This window comes from Sus scrofa, chromosome 1 (genome assembly GCF_054392235.1).
Source record: "Sus scrofa isolate SSC_HxYL_T2T_F1_AM1 chromosome 1, Sscrofa_HxYL_maternal_Yorkshire_Landrace_v2.0, whole genome shotgun sequence".
NCBI classification, from domain to species: Eukaryota; Metazoa; Chordata; class Mammalia; order Artiodactyla; family Suidae; genus Sus; species Sus scrofa.
In genome coordinates this window covers 72,066,686-72,079,496 of record NC_139383.1, presented here as the reverse complement: position 1 = coordinate 72,079,496, position 12,811 = coordinate 72,066,686, and the positions used below count along the sequence as shown (strand labels likewise).

Below are 12,811 nucleotides of genomic sequence, written 5' to 3'. Positions count from 1 at the left end.
CTTTTTTCTTTTTTTAAAGAAATTATGATTGCCCTTAAAAATTCGTTTATTTGATTTCACTCTGCCATGCATTTCTTTGCAGAGGTTGACATCATTCAAAACCTGGATCTGTCAGGTTCTATCTTCCACAACCTGTTTTCTGCCATTAAATTTTGTGACTAATTCTAATAATTTTAGAACTCTAAGAACACTGTAACTTTGTTGAAGACTTGAGATTCAGGTGTGTGCGTGTGTGTGTTTAGCGGTTAATCAACAAAATTCATTTAGGAAACTTTGTGGAAGGGATAGCTCCAGGTGTCCTGAGTGCATATCCTTTTGTGAAAGGAATGGAGCATGTGAAGAGCTATGTGCATCTCGTGCCTGTGTGCTCTAGCTAGCTGTGGTTATGGCCTAACCTAAGAGGCTGACTCATTTCTGTGGCTGCTTTATAATTTTGAATCTCAAAGGACCACAGAGTCTAACTACTTCTTCGTGTCTCCTGGAACATCTCCTGCCAACACTTGTAACTAAAAGTCCAATAGACATGATGGGGCAGTGTTTTAAAGAGCGACAGTGCAAGCGGCGTCTGCCTCAGTGCAGAGCAAGGCAATGCAGACTTTCCCTCTCCCAGTTTCTTGTCACAAAGATTCAGCAACAACAAAAAGCAAACACTGAGCTTCACAAAGCCGTTAAATGGGGCAAACGGGCCTCTAAGCCAATGGTTTAATTACAGTATAGGGCACTCATTGTGGCAAACCATGCTTAGAATTTCAAACCACTCCATGTGTTTCTCAACAAAAAAGAAAGCTCACCCCAAACCCCACAAAATTTCTCACACCCTGCAAAACCGATGGTGTCACAGGAGAGTGTTCTGTTTGTTTTGCTTTTTAAGTTGTCAAACCATCCTGATTGAATAAGAATTGACTCAACTTTGAGGGACTCTTTTATACTTTTCTCCCACCTTCTAGCTAGTCTGCCTGCCCTCCTGCCTGCAAGCCTCAATACCCCCTCCCCTCTATTCAGGGGTTTTGGAGCAAGGGGTTCTAGGTGCATGTTTCTGAGCTAATTATTTCACCAGTTTATGATCCATCACCATCAGTCCAGTCAAGGCCTCTGCAAACCATGCTTTATTTCTTTATTTCCCCCTCCATAAGCAGCCACCCTTGATGTCTTATATGTCTTTGGATGTGCATATAGGCTTTAAGAATATTATATGTATGCATGTGTTTTAAATTTGCATAAATGGTTTTGTTCTGTCAATTCCATTCTATCATTTACACTTTTATATTGAAATATAGTTGATTTATAACACTGTATTAGTTTCAGGTGTACAACATAGTGATTCAAATTTTTATAGATTATGCTCCATTAAAGTTATTATCAAATGTTGGCTCTATCCCATGGGCAGTATAATATATCCTCATAGCTTGTTTCTTTTATGCATAGTAGTTTGTACCTTTTAATACACTACCCCTATCTTACCCCTCCCTCTTCCTTCTCCCCACTGGTAATGACTAGTTGTCTACATCTATGATCTTTAATTTACTTTTAAAATTCATATTAGGTTTTTAAGGTCTTTTCATATAATATGAATTTGTATATACATAAATTCATCTCGCAAAGTTCATTACTTCTAACTACTTTATGGTATTTCTACAGTATGCATCCATTATATTTAATTACTCCATTTACTTAATAACGAACACCAAGTTTGCCTTCAGCCCTTAATGTAGTGGCCATCTGCACATATGTCTATCACAGCACATACCTAGAAGTGGAATGACTGGGTCATATGGTAAATGTATGTGTTTGCAAAGTACTGCCCTGTTGCTCTTCAGAATGGAATTGCCAATTCACATACCCACTAGAAGTACGCAGAGACTCTTGTTGCCCTGCATCCCATTGAACCCTTGATATTATCTGACTTTGTGAGTTTTGCAGATCTGATGGATGCAAGTCATTACCTCTTTTTCATTGGTCTTAGTACTATTTCCATTGTATAGGCACTAGTAACACTCAGTTTTCCTTTCCACAAATTGTCAATTCTTCCCCCTTCCCTCCTCTTTCCTGTTAGGTTTCGTATATTTTCTTACTGATCTGTAGAGGTTATGTGGGTATTCTAGAGGTAAATACCTTGTTGGTTGTAGATAAGGTGATTCTATGCCAGTTTTATGCCCACTGTCCTAGCTTAATAATTAAGAGGACACTCTTTTGCTCTCAAGTATGCTCTTAAGTTTAGATGTTGCAAATATCGTCTCCTAGTCTGTGACTTTTGATGTCATCATTGGTGTTTTATTTTTATTTTTATTTTTATTTTTATTTTATTTAATTTTCCCACTGTACAGCAAGGGGATCAAGTTATCCTTACATGTATACATTACATTTTTTTCCCCACCCTTTGTTCTGTTGCAACATGAGTATCTAGACATAGTTCTCAATGCTACTCAGCAGGATCTCCTTGTAAATCTATTCTAAGTTGCGTCTGATAAGCCCAAGCTCCCAACCCCTTCCACTCCCTCCCTCTCCCATCAGGCAGCCACAAGTCTGTTTTCCAAGTCAATGATTTTCTTTTCTTGGAGATGTTCATTTGTGCTGGATATTCATTGGTGTTTTAATGCTGAAATCCATTAAAATTTTACCTTATGGTTTGTGCTTTTGAGGTCTTTTAAATAAGTCTGTTTATTAAATCCAGTTTTGAGTTGTTGGACATTTAGGGTTTTCAGGCCATTTGCTGTTTCAGACAACGCTGTATTGAACATCCTTTGACACTTTTTTGTTCATATGCGTGATATATTCTCTAAGTTATGTACCTGTGTGGCTGAGACTGCTATGTACTAATTAATTCCTGTCTTCTTTTTCTCTGTACGCACTATGGCTGGAATGACTCCCACAGTTTCTCTTACAGTTGTTAGTGGGATGCCACATGACTGGTGTGTGTCCAGTAGAATGTGGATAGAAACGATACAGGATGTTTCAAGTACTATCTCATGAAAACTTCCCACAGAAGATCTTTCAGTGTTCCTCTTTTTTTCTCCTGTTTTCTGGCTAGATACAGAGCATATAGTGAGGTACTCAAGTCTGTGTGATGGTGGTGCCACCAGATGGAGACACCTTGGGACCTGGAATCACTGGATGGAAGGCCATCACTGAATACTAACTTGCCATTTATGTGAACACAGAACATTTTTCTTTTCAGCTACTAATGTTTTGAGGTTGTTTTTACATTGGTGTATTTAGTCTGCTAGGTCTGCCATAAAAAAAAAAAAATACCACAGACTGGATGGCTTAAACAACAGAAATTTATTTTCCCAAAATTTCAGAGGCTAAAAGTCCAAGATCAGTGTGTTGGCACAAGTTTGGCTTTTCTTGAGACCTTTCTCCTTGGCTTGTAGATGGCTGCCTTCTTGATGTGTCCTCATGTGGCCTTTCCTATGTGCATTTGCATCCCTCCGGTCTCTCAGTGTGTGTGCCCAAATTTCCCCTTCTTACAAGGACATTAGATTGGATCAGGGCCATCTATACAGCCTCATTTAAGTTACATTGCTTCTTAAATGTACCTATGTCCAGATAAAGTTATATTCACAGCACTGGTGATTAGCACTTCAACATATGAGTTTGGAGGAGGATGCAGTTCCATACAGAACAAGCAGCTAGCAATATTTACCTTGACCAATATTACCAAGCAGTGGAACTGTAAGATCCTAGGGACTTTACAGGATATTGCAAAATTGTTCTCCAAAATTGTTCTCCATATGAACTTATACTCTTAGCATTTGTGCATCATAATGCTTATATTTACATTTTTGCCCTCACTTGGTTTCGTCAGACTTTTCTATTTCCCTTAATCTGATGCGTATGAAATGAGCATACATTTTCCTGTTCCTTTACTTTCTACTTTTATGTATCATTTTCTTTTCACTATGTAATAGTCAAAATTTTATTGTCTTGTGTGTTTATTCAATTTGAGAGCCTTTGTTTTTTCATCACAAAACTTAAGTCATTTGCATTTTTATAATCATAGTTTTAATAGGACTTATGCTCTCTCTCTTTTTTTTTATTTTTTTTTATTTATTTTTTTTTATTTTATTTTTTTTTTATTTTCCCGCTGTACAGCAAGGGGGTCAGGTTATCCTTAGATGTATACATTGGAGTTACAGTTTTTTCCCCCACCCTTTCTTCTGTTGCGACATGAGTATCTAGACATAGTTCTCAATGCTATTCAGCAGGATCTCCTATTTCATGTTTTTATTATGTACACTTTTGTTTTGTTTTTCCTCTTTATATTATTTTCCTCTTTTTGCTCCTGTGCCAGACAATCTCCCAACCACAATTTGGAAATGTTTAGATTTTTCTTCTGATTATTATATACTTATTTTTCCTCTTTCTATGTGTGTCTGTGTGTGTGGACATGTTGGTACTTGCATATAGAGAACATCAGTTGTTTACTCAGCCATATTTCCCCAAGTCCCATAGTTTCCTCTTGCATTTAGCTCTCTTTTTCTTGAAATATATCCCTCATGTGTGTTTCGAGACCATTTTTATATAATAAACAATTTTGGGTATTAGAACTATAATGAAATCTTTATTCTGCTCTTGTAGGTATAAATAAAATTTATTTGATAGTTTTTTCTTTTAACATCAATAAATATCTCTCCACTTTTTTGTAATCAGGGATGCTGCTAAGAAGTTTTATGTTAATCTCATTCTTGTTTCTGGGGCAGGTGATAAATTTTATTCCCTGGAAGTTTTTAGAATTTTTAAATTTGAGATTCTTAAGTGTTACTATTTATGTTTCTAGGTATGTTTTTTTATTTTTCCATGCTTGTTGTTATTCTATGATACTTTGTAATCTCAGATATTATGTTTTTCTTTAATTTTGGCAATTCTGGGCCATTATTTCTCCAATGTTTTTATCACTTTGTTCTTTTGTTTTTCCTTTGGGGATTTCAATTTTATGAATGTTGATACTTCTCCATATTTCCTTACTTTTTGCTTATCCTTTCTCCTATCTCTTTATTATTCTCTGGTTCATAACATGTGCTTTATTCTGGTCTTCCAAATTCCTAACTCATACTTCAATACCACCAGGATGTGCATCTAATCCATTAAGGGCTTTTAAAAGCGATATGTTTTCATATGCTGTATCTATAATTGATTCTTTATAACTAATTTTTCCTTACACATACTTTAAATAGTTTTCTTTGATAATATTTAGTTTGGCTTTAAAATTTGTGTTTTTGCTGCATCATGACAAATAAAGACGTTTTTTAAATTATACAGATTGGAAAGGCAGAACTAAATTCCCCTTGTATGTAAAGGACAGGATCATCTATATGGAAAATACTAAATAATCTACCAAAAAGACTGCAAGAACTAATAAGTGAGATTTTCAAGGCTGTGAGACAGAGGTCAATAAATAAAAAGAATATATATATACACACACATATATAATATTTTATATACAATATTCTAGCAGTGAACAATCACAACTTAAATTTTAAAAATACCACATGCATCAGAATATTTAAAACACTTAGGGATAAATTTGAAAAAAGCGAGTACAACTTCAAAACGACAGAATATTACCACAAAAAAATAAAGAGGAGTTCCCATCGTGGCACAGTGGTTAACGAATCCGACTAGGAACCATGAGGTTGCAGGTTCCATCCCTGGCCTTGTTCAGTGGGTTAAGGATCCAGCGTTGCCGCGAGCTGTGGTGTAGTTCACAGACGCGCCTTGGATCCCTTGTTGCTGTGGCTCTGGTGTAGGCCGGCGGCTACAGCTCCGATTTGATCCCTAGACTGGGAAACTCCATATGCTGGGGGAGTGGCCCAAGAAATGACAAAAAGACAAAAAATAAATAATAATAATAATAATAATAATAAAGAACTAAATATAAGAGAGATATATTGTATTCCTGAATTGGAAACAATACTGTAACTCTGTCATTTCTTCTCAAATTAATCTGTAGATTCAGTGCAATCCCAATAAAATTTGTATTAAACTTGTGAAAATTGAAAAATTGATTCTAAAATTTATAGGAAAAAATATAAAGTATTCAGGATTGTTAAAACCACTTTGAAAAAGAAGAACAATATTGGCAGACTTAGGCTAGTTGATTATCCTCTTATTACAAAGCTACAGGGAACAAGATAGTATGATTTGGCATAAAAAGAGAAATCTCTATCAATGGAATAAAATAGAGTCCAGAAAGAAACACACATGTATGATCAATTAATTTTTGGCAAAGATATCAAGGAAATTAAGTGTAGAATAGTAATCTTTTCAATGAATGGTGCTGGAACAATTGCTCATCTGCAAAAAATAATCTCTACCCTTATCTCACACATAATATATACAAAAATGAACTCAGAATGAATTATAAAACCCCAAATTATAAAACTTCTATAGGAAAACAAGAGGAAATCTTAGAAACTTTGAAGTTGACAAAGATTTCTTAAATACTACACCAAAAGCAACGTAGATAGCAAATAGAGTGAATAATATTCAGAAGGCTGTTCATATCCAAGTTCTGGTGAGAATGTAGAGCAAGTGAAACTCTGATGCACTGCTAGTGAAAATGTAAATGGTACAATTACTCTGAAAAACAGTTTCACAATTTCTTAAAAAGTTAAACGTATACCTACAATACATTCAATCATTCCACTCCTAGGTATTAATGGACCCAACAGATATAAAGGGATGACTCATGTATGAATCTCTATAGCAGCTTTATTTGTAATAACAAAAATCAGGAACCGCCCAAAAGGTTTTCTGCAAGTGAATGGAGAGATAAGTTGTGTTATAGCCATAAAACAGAATCCTAATCATCAATAAAAAGGAATGAACTGTTGGTATACACAACACCATAAATGGATTTAAAATAATTATGTTCAGTGAACAAAGCCAGGCACAAAACAACATATTACGTATTTCCATTTTTATAAAATTCTAGAAAATATAAAATGTAGTGATGGAAATCAGACCAGTGGTTGCTTGGGGACAGGTGGTAGGAAAGGAATGGGGAGGGAGCAATGAGGAAATTCTTGAGGGTGGTGGGAATGTCCTTTATCTTGATTATGGTGGTGGTATCACAGGTGTATAAATACATCAAAACTCCTCAAGTTGTACACTTTAAATTGTAGTTTACTGTACACCAATGACACAATTCAATAAAGCAGAGAAACAATGTAAGACAAATTTAAAAATAATAAAACAACAACCACAATGAGGCAACAGTACTTGTAAAGCCAAGATTCTTTTCCCCTCAGAGCATTTGCTAGTTTGATTTACAAATATTTTTCCCAGTCTGTGGTGTGTGTTTTTATTCTCTTAACAGTGCCTTTCAAAGCATAGATAGTCTTAATTTTAATGGTCTCCAATTCACTATTTTTTTCCCTCTTATGGAATATACTTTTGCTTTTATGCCTAAGAACTCTTGGCTTAATCCAAAGTTGCAAAATTTTTTTATCCAAAATTTTCTCCTAGAAGTTTCATAGCTATTAGGTTTTATACATAGGCCTGTGATTCATTTGGGGTTTTCTAAAAAAAAAAAAAAGAAAAATTATTGGAATATAGTTGATTTACAAAGTTGTGTTAATTTCAGGCTTACAGCAAAGTAAATCAGTTATCCATTCCTTTTCAGTTTTTTTTTTTCCCATATAGGTCATTACACAGTATGGAGTAACTTTTCCTGTTCTACACAGTAGGTCCTTGCTACCCATCTATTTTGTATACAGTAGTGTATATACATCAATCCCAACCACCTAATTTATCCCTCCCCCCACATTTCCCCTTTGGTAAATATAAGTTTGGTTTTGAAATCTAGGAGTCTGTTTCTGTTGTAAGTTCTAGTCCATGTATTAGTGATCTCATATGATATTTGTCTTTGAGGGTTTTGTTTTTTTGGGTTTTTTTTTTTTTTTGGTATTTGGTTTGAGATTGGACCAAAGTTCATGTTTTTGTATATGTTATCAACTTCTCAAGCACAATTTGTTTGAAAAGACCATTGTTTCTTCATTGAATTGAGTTTGTACCTTTGTCAAAAATCAATTGACAACATACATGTAGTTCTATTTTTAGACTCCAGTCTGAGGCTTTATAAAGCAAGGCTAAACAGAAAGTAGCAGCCTTGGAGCTTGCAGAAGCCTATGCAGGTTAAAAAGAGAAAAATTAGCTTTTCAAGGTAGTCAAAGCAGTCAGAAATTGAGAGATCAAGAACCCAGGCAGAAGAGGGCTCCTGGGAGGGTAAAAAAATTCCTCTCAGAGGTTTTTGCCATCTGAAAAAAAAAAAGAAAAGAAAAAAAAGAAAGAAAAAATGTTGAAGTCCAGAGTTCTCCTTCCCTACCCAAAGAAGAAAAAGTGCTGGTAAACACTCAGGCTTTCTTTGAGATGCTTGAAGGTCTGTATGTAGGCAAGGAAAAACCAGAAATAAAACAAATTAAAGTTTCAAACTCAACAAAGAGAACTGCCTGCCAGAAAAAACATGTTAAACCTCCTCTGGAGGAAGATAACATCATCCAGAGCCTCCCCAAGTTTTCATACACAAAATCTATTTTTAATAAAATCACTAGACTTGCCAGGAAAAATGAGCAAATAACCAAAAACAAAAAGCAAAACTAGCCCTTAGAAAGAGACTCAAAGTAGGTAGAAATATTGGAGTCACCAGGAATAAATTTTAAAATAATTATGATTAAATAATAACTCAGGAAACTAGCTTACAAGATGTAGAAGGTCAGTGGGAAGTAGAATATACTGAAAAATCCAATGGAAATTATAGAATACAATAAATAAAATATTTCTGCAAAAAAATTGTATAAGCATCTGAGGAGTTTAGTAATTGTATTTTATAAAATAAATGCTTTCAAAAAAAGAATGACCTTTCAGAATTTTCAGAAAAGAGAGGCTTTCCAGAATTTTATGATTCTTCTTTCATTCCCAGCAATCCCACCCCTACCTCCAGAGCAGCAGCTAAATCCTTGCCCTTTACTTGAGCGCAGAGATTCCAAAGGTTCACAGGCTCCTGAAGTCTCTGTTTCTCTTACCAGAGAAATTATATCAAATTCCATTTTCTTGAATTTGCTTCAGTGAGGAATCCCTTCTGGCATGGATCTTTCTTTCCCTATTGATTTTCTCTGCATAAGCACAAGGTGTAGATCATACTAAACACTTAGAAAATGGTTATTGAATAAAAAGATAATAAATAATTTAAAAAGCCAAAAGAATACTTTGCATTATTAGAAGAGAATTGGCTAAAATTTGCTTTAAAAATTTTAATCTGATTAAGAGCTTGCCTAAACCTTGTAAGAAAAAAATGAGGCTGGAAAACACATTTTATCTCTTACATAATAACCAACTATTTGAATTTCATTGTAGTGAACAAATGTAATGATTTCTCATAAATTTCATCTGTGTAATGCAATGGGGAATACCTGTTTTTTGGTCATCTTTATACTTTCAAAATTGAAGACTATTATACATGCAGAAACCCATACAAATCTTATATATACAATTCAATAATTATCACAAAGTGAACTCAACTCTGGGACTACTTTCAAAATTGAAGACTATTATACATGCAGAAGCCCATACAAATCTTTTTTTTTTTTTTTTTTTTTTTTTTTTTTTGTCTTTTTGTCTTTTGTTGTTGTCGTTGTTGCTATTTCTTGGGCCGCTCCCGCGGCATATGGAGGTTCCCAGGCTAGGGGTCGAATCGGAGCTGTAGCCACCGGCCTACGCCAGAGCCACAGCAACGCGGGATCCGAGCCGCGTCTGCAACCTACACCACAGCTCGCGGCAACGCCGGATCGTTAACCAACTGAGGAAGGGCAGGGACTGAACCCGCAACCTCATGGTTCCTAGTCGGATTCGTTAACCACTGCGCCACGACGGGAACTCCTTTATACAAATCTTATATATACAATTCAATAATTATCACAAAGTGAACTCAACTCTGGGACAACCACTAAGATGAAGAAACAGAATATTTCTGGTATCTGAAAAGGTCTCATCATCCTCCCTCCCAAACACAACTCCTCCTTCAAAAATAGTTACTCTGGAATTCTCGTTGTGGCTCAGCGGAAACAAATCTGACTAGCATCCATGAGGGTGTAGGTTCTATCCCTGGCCTCACTCAATGGGTGAAAGATCTGGCCCTGCTGTGAGTGTGGTGTAGGTCGATAATGTGGCTTGGATCCTGCATTAATGTGGCTGTGGTGTAGGTCAGCAGCTACAGCTGCAATTTGACCCCTAGCCTGGGAATATCTATGTGCCGCAAGTGCAGCCCTTAAAAAAAAAAAAAAAAAAGAGTCGCTCTATGACTTACTGTTCCATAGATTAGTTTTGCCTCTTTATAAATTTATGTAAATGGGCTCATACAATCAAATATATCTTTTAAAGTTGTTCTGCATTATGGATTTGTGTAAGGTTATTTTTTATTTATTTATTTTTTGTAAGGTTATTTTTTCTAAAATATTTTCTGAAAAGCAGTCTATGATTAATGTTGCAGAGATACATATAGATAGATATGTGCATGTATATATAGATTTAGATATAGATGCAGATATACATATATGTATAGATATATACTTTCTCAAGTAAGGTTGTTGGCTGAGAGGATAAATATTGTAGCAGATTATACTATACACATTGAGATAATCAGTATGGATTGTGAAGTTCCCATTGTGGCTTGGAAGGTTAAGGACCCAAGGTTGTCTCTGTGAGGTTGTAGATTTGATCCATGGCCTCACTCAGTGGGTTAGGGATCTGGCATTGTTGTTGCTGAAAGCTGCCACATTGTTGCAGATGTAGCTTGGATCTGGTGTTGCTGTGGTATAGGTCAGCAGCTACAGCTCCTATTCAACCCCTAGCCTGGGAACTTCCATATGCCACAGGTGAAGCTGTTAAAAAAAAAAAAAAAAAAAAAAGTAGATTGTATCAGTCAGGGTCTCAGAGGGAAACAGAAGGTACAATTAGATAAGATTTTCATGAGAATTTTGTAAAGAGACACAGCACAAATGTAGGCAATATTAATGGAAAAAACAAGGGATGTTGAGGTGACCAGAGATGAGCAACAATGGGCAGCAATTATCAACCCTAGGCGTAAAAAAGTAATGAGAGACAATGGTGTCTCAGGCATCCAACATGAACTGGAGACACAGAAGGACTTCCTGCCAAAAGTTGTGCAGCAGCTGCCAAAACTGTGACCCTGAAGCAGAAGTAAGGGGGATAGAGTATTTCCCAACCTCTCCTTCTTCCCCATAGCTGCTGATGCTGAATCCAACAAAAAACAGAGTACCAGAAAGCCCAATGACCCTGTCCATAAGGTAATGTTCATAGCCTCCCTACCACTCCAGGGAAGGGCAGAACAGAACAGAAGATTGAGAACTTAATCAGATTTAAATATGGTGCCAGGAGGAAAATGATAGAAGAAAAATTAATAAAACCAAAAATGGTTATTTGAAGAGATCAGCAAAATTGGCAAATCATTATACTAGATTGATCAAGAAGAAAAGAGAGAAGACTCAAATTACTAAAATCAAGACTAAAGATAGGCACTTACTACTTAGTGAAATAAAAAGTATTATAAAGAAATACTGTAAACAATTGTATGCCAGCAAATTAGATAACCAAGGCAATACAGATAAACTCCTAGAGATACACAAATTACCTAAACTAGCTCAAAAAGGAATAGAAATTAATGAAAGAATTAAAAAAATAGGTAATAGCAAAAGTTGGTTTTTTGACAAGATCAACAAAATAAACAAAACTCCATCTATTCTGACCAAGAAAAAAGGATAGAAGACTCAAATTTCTAAATTCAGAAATGATAGGAGGGACATCACTTCTGACCTTACAGAAAAAAAAGGAATTATAAGGGAATTCTCTGAACAAATGTATTCCATCAAATTACTGACATAAACACCTTTCTAGAAAGACACAATCTACCAAAACTGACTCAAGAAAAATTTAAAAATTCAAATAGACACATGACAAATAAAAATACTGAATTAGTAACAACAGTGACACAAAATCCCACAGAAGAAAGCTTGGGACCAGATGACTTAACTGGTAAAGACTATCAAACAAAAGAACATTAATTAAAAATTAATACTAATTGTTCAGAAACTTTTCCAAAAAAATTGAAGAGAAGGCAACACTTCTCAACTCATGATATCCTGATACCAGATGAAGCGATCACCAAAAACTACAGAATAATATCTCTTATGAATATAGATGCAAGAATCCTCAACAAAATATTAGCAAGCTGAATGCATCTGGCAGTCTATTTAAAGGATTCTGTACCAAGACTGCATTAGTCAGGATTCTCCAGAGAAACAGAATGGGCCAAAAAATGTGACTGTGTCTCATGTGAATGTTCATTAAAGAGTAACCTCAGCAGAGGAGAATTTTAATGATCAGATTGATAGGGTGACTCATTCTGCAGGTATTGGTCAGCCTCTCTCACCAGCCACACTTGTAATTATTCATTAGGCTTATGAACAAAGTGGTCCTGGTGGTAGGGATGGAAGTTACACATGGGCTCATCACCATGGACTGACACTTACTGAGGCCCACGTGGCTGCAGACAGAGCAGAGTGCCCAATCTTCCAGCAGCAGAGACCAACACTGAATTCCCGGTATGGTACCACTTCTTGGGGTGGTCAGCCAGTCACCTGGTGGAAGGTTGATTATATTGGACCACGTCAATCAATGGAAGGGGCAGTGTTTTATTCTTATAGTAACAGACACCTACTTTGGACATGGATTTGCCTTCCCTGCAGGCAATACTCTGTGTCTTTGCAGAATGCCTTATGCACTGTCATGGTGTTCC

At 35.8% G+C, this 12,811-nt stretch overlaps 1 protein-coding gene across 7 annotated transcripts in view; it reads left to right on the top strand.

The window, feature by feature from the left end:
• Positions 1–12,811, top strand: part of PREP (prolyl endopeptidase) — a 562,439-nt gene that overhangs the window by 149,050 nt on the left and 400,578 nt on the right. The window lies entirely within an intron of this gene.